We start from the raw sequence: 9,259 nt of genomic DNA, 5'->3' as shown, positions 1-9,259 counted from the left end.
TCTCGCCGCGTCAGCCCGCCAGGCAGGGAACCCCCGGCAGCCGTGCTTTGCGCGACTGCCGGGGGCTCCCTGGGTCGGCGGCCTGACGTGGCGAGAGGCGCTTCGCGCCTCTCGCTGCGTCAGGCCGGGGGGAACTGCGAGCTGCGCTTCGCGCGGCTCGCAGTTGCTGGAGCTGGGAATCGGAGGGACCAATCGGCAGGCGCTTTGCGCCTGCCGATTGGTCCCTCCAATTGTCTGTCGTGAGGAAGGGTCCAATCCGGACCCTTCCTCATCACGGACAAAGCCCACCTCAAGGGGGCTTAACGAATTATTTAGTCCGTGGCGCCCGTGGCGCCACGGGCGGTTTAAAGATATAACCAGGTAACAGTATAACATAAACAGGGCCAAGAGTCTTAGTGTGTTTCGGGGGGGGGGGCATGGGCCCTGCAGATGTTAGTTGGTTGTGCATGGCCTCAGCCAAATGCCTGGTGGAAGAGCTCCCTTTTGCAGGCCCTGCAGAATTGCAGGGCCCTGATCTCTTCAGGGAGCTCATTCCACCAGGTGGGGGCCAGGACAGAGAAGGCTCTGGCTATTGACTCAAGCCAACTGGAGGACAATTCTGGGCAGTGCTGACAACAGTGCTATGGTGAGGACCTTAACTGTTACAGCGGGGAGACGTTTGCCATCGCTGAGCTCGGAAGATAACGACCACTTACAGATAACCTTCCACGAACTTCACCAGGCGATAGTTGCTGCCCCACTAATATCAGTTCCCACCACCTCTAGATAGCAGCACAAGAACGGCTGATGTAATCTCATTTGATAAAGAGCACAGGGTCACCAGATGACAAGATTTGGGGGCCCAGGAAAGAGTGTCTCATCATGCACTTTGTTGTTAATATAGCCTTTTTTGGTGCATGGCCAGTAGCATTACAACACACTTGCATTGTCCAAAAGAAAAAGAAAAAAAGGCTCACTTTGCAATGGGGGAAATGCTACCGAGTTTCCATTTTGATTCCTGACCCTGGAGGTTCCTTCCTAGCATCCATTTCAAGGTCCATAAAACCCTGAAACTGTGGCTTCACTGCCATTGGCACCGGCAAAAGAAAAAGTCTGCAACGGGTAAAGTCTAATTCTCCACGCCCCCGCCTTAAAGGGAGCCACAGACTCTGTTGGGAGGATTGTCTCCTTCACATTGGCAGATCGGTGGCTTGATAGAGTATTAATGCTAAAAATTACATCTTAACGTAATCAACAATTTGTTTTTTTTTTAAAAAGATGGATGGCTCAGGGGCAACTTAGGTGGGGGTGGGAGGGCAGTAGGCAGGCTTAACAGGCCAACAACACCCCCAAAATGATGCCACAATATGGTGGTGTAGCAGGAAAACAAATTCAAATTTAGGAATTCCCTACTTAGAAACTACACAATAAAGTCAGAGTCCAGTAGCACCTTTAAGACCAACAAAGATTTATTCAAGGCGTGAGCTTTTGAGTGCGAGCACAGAGTGTGCTTGCACTCGAAAACTCACGCCTTGAATATATCTTTGTTGGCCTTAAAGGTGCTACTGGACTCTGATTTTATTGTGCTACTTCAGACCAACACGGCGACCCATTTGAATCTACTTGGAAACTGCAAATTAAGAGATGAAGGAAAATAAACATTGCGGTAAGGGAGGATTTGAAAAAAATGAAGTGAGGGGGCACAAAATTAGTATCTTCTCCCGAGGAGGCAACATTTTGTGTGGAAATGTTTGCATTCTTCAAGACCAATGATGTGGGGGTTTGCTCTTGTGTGCCTTGGTCTCAGAGCCCCCTTTGCTTCAGGAACCAAACCTACAATATTTGTTTATAAATAGTTGATGTTGATGCAGTATCTCAGCCATGAGTGGAATAAGGTAGTAGAACGCCTTATGGGATATGGCTTTAAAGTTTATACCTGCTATCTCTGCACTTTACGCTGGCATCCACAAGCAAAGTAGTAACAAACACCAGGCTGGCTCTCTAATTAGCACAGTGGTTCTCAACCTTCCTAATGCCGCGACCCTTTAATACAGTTCCTCATGTTGTGGTGACCCCCAGCCATAAAATGATGCAAGGGTTCTTTCACAGAAATTAAACCGAAACTGTCCAATGGTGTGAAGATCCATTGTTCATATAAATTGGGTTTTTTCGGGGTTTCTCAGTTCAGTTCTGCCTCTTGTCCCACCATGCCCATCTCGCTCTTTTCCGCTGCTCTAGACAGACAAACGCTCTAGCTTGATCTACCCTGGCCAAGCTGCTTGCCCTGCCGCAACCCCTGTGAAAGGGTCGTTTGACCCCCAAGGGGGTCCCGACCCCCAGGTTGAGAACTACTGAATTAGCAGGAGGGCAGCAGTGGCTATGGGAGACGGGTGGCATTGGCAGCACAGAAGGGCTCAGCATGGAGCCTTAGCAGCCACCACTGCCTCTGCTGCCTGTCTAGTGAGGCCATCTTGGCTCTCATGACTGAGACAGGTGTTGGTGGCAGTGGCAGCACAGCAGCCATCTAACTGACATGCTCCCTGAGGCAGGACAATCTTTATCATTTCTGTTACAGGGAGTGCAGCAGTAGATGTGTTCCACCCCAAAGATAAACAAAGTTTGAGCCCAATGGCACCTTTAAGACCAACTGTGAGGATCTCCAATTACCCAGAGAAGCAAACTCTTGATTTGAAGCAAAAGATTTTATCTTTGAGTTAGAAAGCACTCTCAACAAGCCATTGTCGAAACACAGGCAAAAAGTGTGGGTCATCACATATAACTCTGACCCCGTTCCCTCCCCCTTAAGGATCCAGAGAAAGTGGGAGAACGTCAAAACACCACAATAAAGGAATTCCAAGGTCCAGTGTGTGTGTGTTTGTGGGGGAGGTGTGTGTGGATAGGACAGGGGTGAGAGAAGAGGAGTGTGGGGGAGGAATTCAGGAAAGACTATCAGGGCAATAAAGAGAACATGAGACAATAAAACAAGATGACAGGTCAACTCTAACCCCTACAGGACTAGCACTCTAATTACCTAACGATATTAACATCACTAAATAATGGCAGAATCAAAAGGGTTCTGACATCCCGCTGCTCTAAAATTAACCTCCAGCAGCAATGGACAATGGGGAAGGTATCAGGGGATAAGCTGAGTGGAAGTCCCATACCAGTCTGGGTGCCCTAACATGGACACCATCCACCCACCCCTGATCCTCCATGGGAAACTCCTTCCAATCTACAAGATACTGGAGTTTGCCTTGATGCATCCGGAGTGTAAGAACTGCTTGACTTCATTGTTGGGTCCATAGTTCGTCCACGCACACTGGGATTGTAGCGTTAGGACCAGAATTCCATTTGTCTGCTACAGGAGCATGGCACAGCATACTACAATGAAAGACAGGATGGGCATTTTTATGAGGCAGAGTTCCACCGCCACCTCATGAATTATACGGGAGACCCACAAACTACGGCTCAGTTTGTGGGAGGGCTGCTGGCAGTGAAGGGGCTTGGTAGACAGATATGCCTGGTCCCCCATCTTCCACGGGAACTCTGAAAGACGTTTTTTTTTCCAGCCCATTTTTTGTATTCCTTTTAGCCGCATCCAGGACAGCCATGATGGTCATCTAAGCTGCCTGGATGCATGCTGCCCAAACTACCAGGTCAAGAGGACTGTTGGGATAAGGAAGCCACGTGGGTACTGCTAATACATTAGTTCCATAAACTACCTCAAAGGGAGGCATCCCCGTGCTTGCCTGAACCCCATTGCTATATATGAACTCAGTGAGCAGGATTACATCAACCCAATCATTCTGCTGGTAGTTGACAAAGCACCGAATTCTAGAATCTGGTTAACCTGCTCAGTTCGCCCATTAGTCTCTGGGTGATATTCTGAACTCAAAGCTTGCTCAACCCCCAGTGACAACAGGAACTGCTGCCAATACCTGGCAATGAATTGAGAACCCTAATCTGAGATTAATTTGTGGGGCAACCCTTGTAATCTGTACACGTGCTGGATAAATGAGGCTGCCAGCTTCTGGGCCATGGGGTGAGAGGAATAGGGCAGAAATGGGCTTGCTTGGAAAACATGTCCACGACCACCCATAAAACAGTCTTGCCACTGCTGGATGGAAGTTCCATAATGAAATTCATGGAGATATCCCTCCACAGGGCGGCTGGGGTCTCTAGAGGGCACGGAAGCCCCCATGGCTTGCCACCTGCCCTTTTGGAAGTGAGACACACTGAGCAACCCTGCACATAAGCTTCCATATCCTAGTGCAGGGAAGGCCACCCAGCAGTAATGTAGCCGCACCAAAGTGACCTGCTGGCCATGCATCATGGCACAATTTCAAAACTTCAGGCTGGGCAGTTGTGGGAATGTAGAGCCAATCCCCTTTGCAAAAGAGCCCCTCCCATTCCTTCAAGCTCAGGCGGAGTGTGAGAAACTCAGCATCCCACCCCACGTCCTTTTGGAGCCACCCAGTGTGTGTGTGGGGGGGGTGTGACCTACGGAGTTGGGCCAGCGCCCTTGGCTTGGCTTTGTGTCACAGCTGCAAACCCCAGGTGGCCAGGTGTGAAAATAGAGTCCAGTACTGTGTCTGCCTTGCTGTCATGTTGTAGAAGGCAGGACAAGGCTTCCGACAGAAAGTTTTGCTTCCCCGGGAGGCGCTTAATTTAATTCTGGACTTAAGTTTTTGCATGCATAATATATATCAGAAGAATTGTGCATGCACACAGAAGCTTGCACCTAGAATTGACCTTTGTTCTACTGATTCACACCAACATAACAGCCCTCCAACCTACCCCCCGCCCCGGAAAACCTTGTTCCACTTGAATTTTGTGTCTAACTGCTGCTGTGCTGCTGACCCAAGTCATGTGCCACACAGAGAACAATTCTGTGCTGCGCTGATAAGGTGCTGGAACAATTACTTTAACCATCACAGAGGAAAAGAAGAGGCTCATCGAGGCTGAGCTCAGAAGATACTGACTAGTTGTAGATAACCTTTTGCAGATCTTGTCCAGTTGATCACTGTTGTCCTAGTTCCATCAGATTACCCCTCCCTCAAAGCTTCTCCCACTCAGCAGGCGGGTTAGCAGGCTCATTAATGGTGTTTGTAGTCACATTTGCTCAAAGTCACAAGGAAAATTTCTGATTTACGGGCAGGGGAGGGTCTGTGCAGAACTGCTTAATGCTTTACCTCAGCAGAGGCAGCCTGGTGCAGTGGGCCTTGGAGGAACCAGCTTGAAACCCCTGGGTGTCTCAAGGCCAGCACTGTCAAATCAGGCTGTCAGCAATGCCTCAGAGTCTCTGGCAGAAAAAAGTCTTTCCCATCACCTCTGACCTGCTTCTTTTAAAATGGAGATGCTGGGAATGTATCCTCCGACCTTATGTATGGCAAGCAGAAGCTCTACCACTGAACCTTGGGGGACCTTAAAGCTTGGGGGACCTAGAACCCACAAAATCAGCACAGGTATCCCCACTGTATGCACACCAATGCACTTTCGCATTCAGCTCATCTTGTGGGGTTGTGTTGCTTGGGGCCGCACACAACCAGTGCGAACAAAACATAGTTTCCGTCTTCAGCTACTCTCTGCCTGATTTTGTAATGCTTTGCTGCCTTGTGCCCCTGAAGAAGACCCAAAGGCCGCGGCTGCCGCTTCCCCCCCCCCTCTCACAGCAAGAAGCTAGCTAGGCCGCAAGCGAAGCAGTCGCTTTGGCGGCCGCTTCGCTCGGGGCCTAGCGAGCTTCTCGCTGTAGGGGAGAGGAGAGGCAGGCGTGGCTGCCGGCGGCCCGGTACTGAGGCCTTCACGGCCCGGTATTGGGCCATGGACCGGGGTTTGACAACTCCTGTTTTAAATCATGGGGCTTATTGTGATAGCAGAATTGAAGAATGATCAATCAGTGAATCAGCTTTGAGCACCCAATCAGGTACATCAGTAAGTCATCTGGTATGGTATAGTGTGCAAGAATGGAGCTAAGAATATCAGACCGAGTCCTGTCTTTGCTCAATAAGAACATAAAACTTTGATGGCTTAAAGAATCTGATTTGGTTGTTATGTCTTTCTTATGTCAAGATTTCAGAATGGCTAAGTGAGCATGGGCTTTGTGCGAGGGAAAACCAAGCTCTGCTCTCATCAGGGCTGCAGGAGACCCTTTTGGAAGAGCCAGGATATGTCTGAAGAAAAAGTTGTGAATGGGCTCCAAGCTATTGATTATTTGTTCTTTCCAGCCCAAGATATTGATGCCATATAGTAAGTGAGGAATGACCTTGGCTACAAGGAGCTTTAGAGATGGATCAACTAGAAACCCTCCCCTGGTTTAGTAAAATCTCAGAATGGCTCCAATGATTTTTAGACCAGAGGCCTTTATAATTGCAAGGTGGGCATTCCAGTTTAGGGTCTCACTGATTCTAAGATATTTAAATGTACTACACTGTTCTATAGCAATGTTGTGTATACCCCAAATAATTTTTTTAGGTCTTTTCCTGAAAACCATAACTTTTGTTTTTGTGTAGTTGATAGAGAGGGCTAGTACACCCCCCCCCCGCTTTGCCCCTTTCCTTACTGCGATTTCATTAGTTAGAGAGCCTAAAGCACCTACCCTGTGCAGTTCATGCATCAGAAACAGTATCAATGTTAGTTTCCCTCAACTTTGACCAGAGTCTTTCTCTGTCAATGGAGTCAAAAGCAGTGGCTAAATCAATGAAAGCCCCCGTCTCTGGGTACTCAGTATTATTGGGCATGGACTGGTTCATGTCCCATTTCCCAGCATTCCTGTGGGAGGAGTGGGCCACCGAATTCTTGCATTCTAAGTGTTCACTGCATTTCTGGCACTGCACCTTACCTGGGACCATAGTTGGAAAGGTGGCCATAAAGGTGGGTATGTGCTCTTGCAGGTGCGGCTGTGGTCAAGGCCACTGTGGGTGTGGGTGTCTACTGCTGAGTCCAAGAGTCTGCTCAAATGCTACAAGAACCTGTCCCTAGCCTATAGAGCTGCCCCCTCCACTGGTCCTCAGACTGTGCCATAGAACTGAAGCCAGGGACCAAGCTATCCAGAGCGAAGCTGCATAACATGAGACCCGCAGAGCTGGCTGAATTCCAAAATTTCGTAGAAAAGAATCTCGCTCACAGTTTAATCTGCCCAGCTACATCTTCAATGGCATTTCCAGTCCTCTTCACCAAGAAGGAGGATGGGATCCTGCATCTCTGCATGGATTACAGGGTGATCAATGCCATCTCCAAAACTAATGCCTATCCCATTTCCCTCATCATGGACTTGTTGGAGCAGTTGTGGGGGACAAGGTGTTTACCAAGTTTGACCTGAGGGGATGAGTAGAAAACTGCCTTTAATATCCCCGTGGGGCAGTTTGAATATCATGTTAGGCCGTTCAGCTTGAGCAGTACTCCCAGCGTTTTCATGAATCAATGAGGTTCTGCATGATCTACTCTACAGTGGTATTGTTGTTTAACTTGATGACATCCTAGTATACATTCAAATGCCGGAGAAGCATGTGCCCCTTGTGATGGAGGTCCTCCAGTGATTTCTGGACAACAAACTCTGTGCTAAACTCTCCAAGTGTTAATTTCATAAAGAAAGCCTAGACTACCTGGGGTAACAGGTGTCCTCAGAGAGTATCCAGATGGACCCCACCAAGGTTCAAGACATTCTGGACTGGGCCCCACCTCACACTCACAGGCAGCTCCAGCCCTTCCTCAGTTTTGCAAACTTCTACCATGATTTCCTTCCCACTTCTCCCAGGTTGTCCTTCCTCTTGGTGTAGTGGTGTAGTGGTTAGGAGTGTGGACTTCTAATCTGGTGAGGTGGGTTTGATTCCCCGCTCACCCGCATATAGCCAGCTGGGTGACCTTGGGCTCACCACGACACTGATAAAACTGTTCTGACCGAGCAGTAATATCATGGTTTTTTCAGCCTCACGCACCCCACAGGGTGTCTGTTGTGGGGAGAGGAATGGGAAGGCCGCTTTGAGCCTCCTTCGGGAAGGGAAAAACGGCATATAAGAACCAACTCTTCTTCTTCTGATTAATCTTTTAAAAACCCGTGGAAAGGGGGAGGAAGCAAAGAAGCCCAGCAACCACCTGGAATGGACTGAAACTTGCCAGGTAGTCTTTGAGGAACTCAAACACTTGTTCACCACTGAGCCCATCCTGACTCATGCTGATCTGAGCCACCCTTTAATTGTCCAGGTAGATGCCAGTGATATGCCTATGGGTGGGGGTTTGCAGCAGAGGAAGAAAGATTGGAAGCTGCTCCCCTGCACCTACATCTCCTGCAAGTTCTCTCCGAGCAGAACTGAGCAGTATGGGAGAAGGAGGTGGCTGTGGTGAAAACAGCACTGATGGCTTGCCGCCATTTTCTCAAGGGGGCAATGGAACCTTTCCAAGTCTGGACAGACCATAAAAACTCAGAGGTCCTGTGCAAACCAGGCAAGCTGAGTGCAAAGCTTGTTCAGTGAGTGGGGCTTTTCTCTCACTTCAATTTCACTCCCTGGCTTATCGAAGTTCATATCCCTGGCTTATCCAAGATCCTCACTGATGCCCTCTCCCACCTGCCCAAACATAAATGCAGACAGGAGGTACTGATGGAAAGTGTTCACCTCCCACCAACTTGGTTTGATGGTTCAAACCAAGAATAAAACTAATGCCAGTCCACCTCCTCCCATCCCGGACCTGCAAGGGATGAGTCAGGACAGCTTCAGGGAAGCTCTGGGGAAGGACCCTGACCTTCCCCAACAGTGGGGTCCCTTACCCAAGTCAATGGGTTATTCTATCTGGGGCAAGTGGTTTGCATCTTGGAGAACCTGAGGGGTCTCTTTCTGGCTGCCTGTCATGACAGACAATGGCAGGACATTTTGATTGCATGAAAACCTTCTGTTGAGTTCAGAGGGAATTCTGGTGGCCCCATCTCCATCAGGACATGGAGGATTACGTGAGGGGGTGTCCAGTTTGCAATACAACCAAGCAGGGAATGGGCAAACCTCCTTGTCTGTTGAAACTACTGGAAACCCCCAGGTGTAGTGGTTAAAAGCAGAGGTTTCTAATCTGTAGCACGAGATTTGATTCCCCCATCCTCCTACACATGCAATCAGCTGAGTGACCTTGGGCTAGTCACAGTCCTGTTATAGCTGTTCTCACAGAGCAGTCCCGTTGGAACACTCTCAGCCCCACCTACCTCACAAGGTGTCAGTTGTGGGGAGAAGAAGGGGAGAGGAAGGGAAGGGAAGCTGTTTTGATACCCCTTCATGTAAGTGAAAAGCAGGGTATAAAA

General features: G+C 49.1%; 1 protein-coding gene across 1 annotated transcript in view; it reads left to right on the top strand.

The window, feature by feature from the left end:
- Nucleotides 1–9,259, top strand: part of S1PR4 (sphingosine-1-phosphate receptor 4) — a 36,981-nt gene that overhangs the window by 3,565 nt on the left and 24,157 nt on the right. The window lies entirely within an intron of this gene.

Source organism: Paroedura picta, chromosome 4 (assembly GCF_049243985.1).
Source record: "Paroedura picta isolate Pp20150507F chromosome 4, Ppicta_v3.0, whole genome shotgun sequence".
Taxonomy (NCBI): domain Eukaryota; kingdom Metazoa; phylum Chordata; class Lepidosauria; order Squamata; family Gekkonidae; genus Paroedura; species Paroedura picta.
Note: the sequence above shows the minus strand (reverse complement) of the source record. Positions and strands in the feature narration are given on the sequence as shown.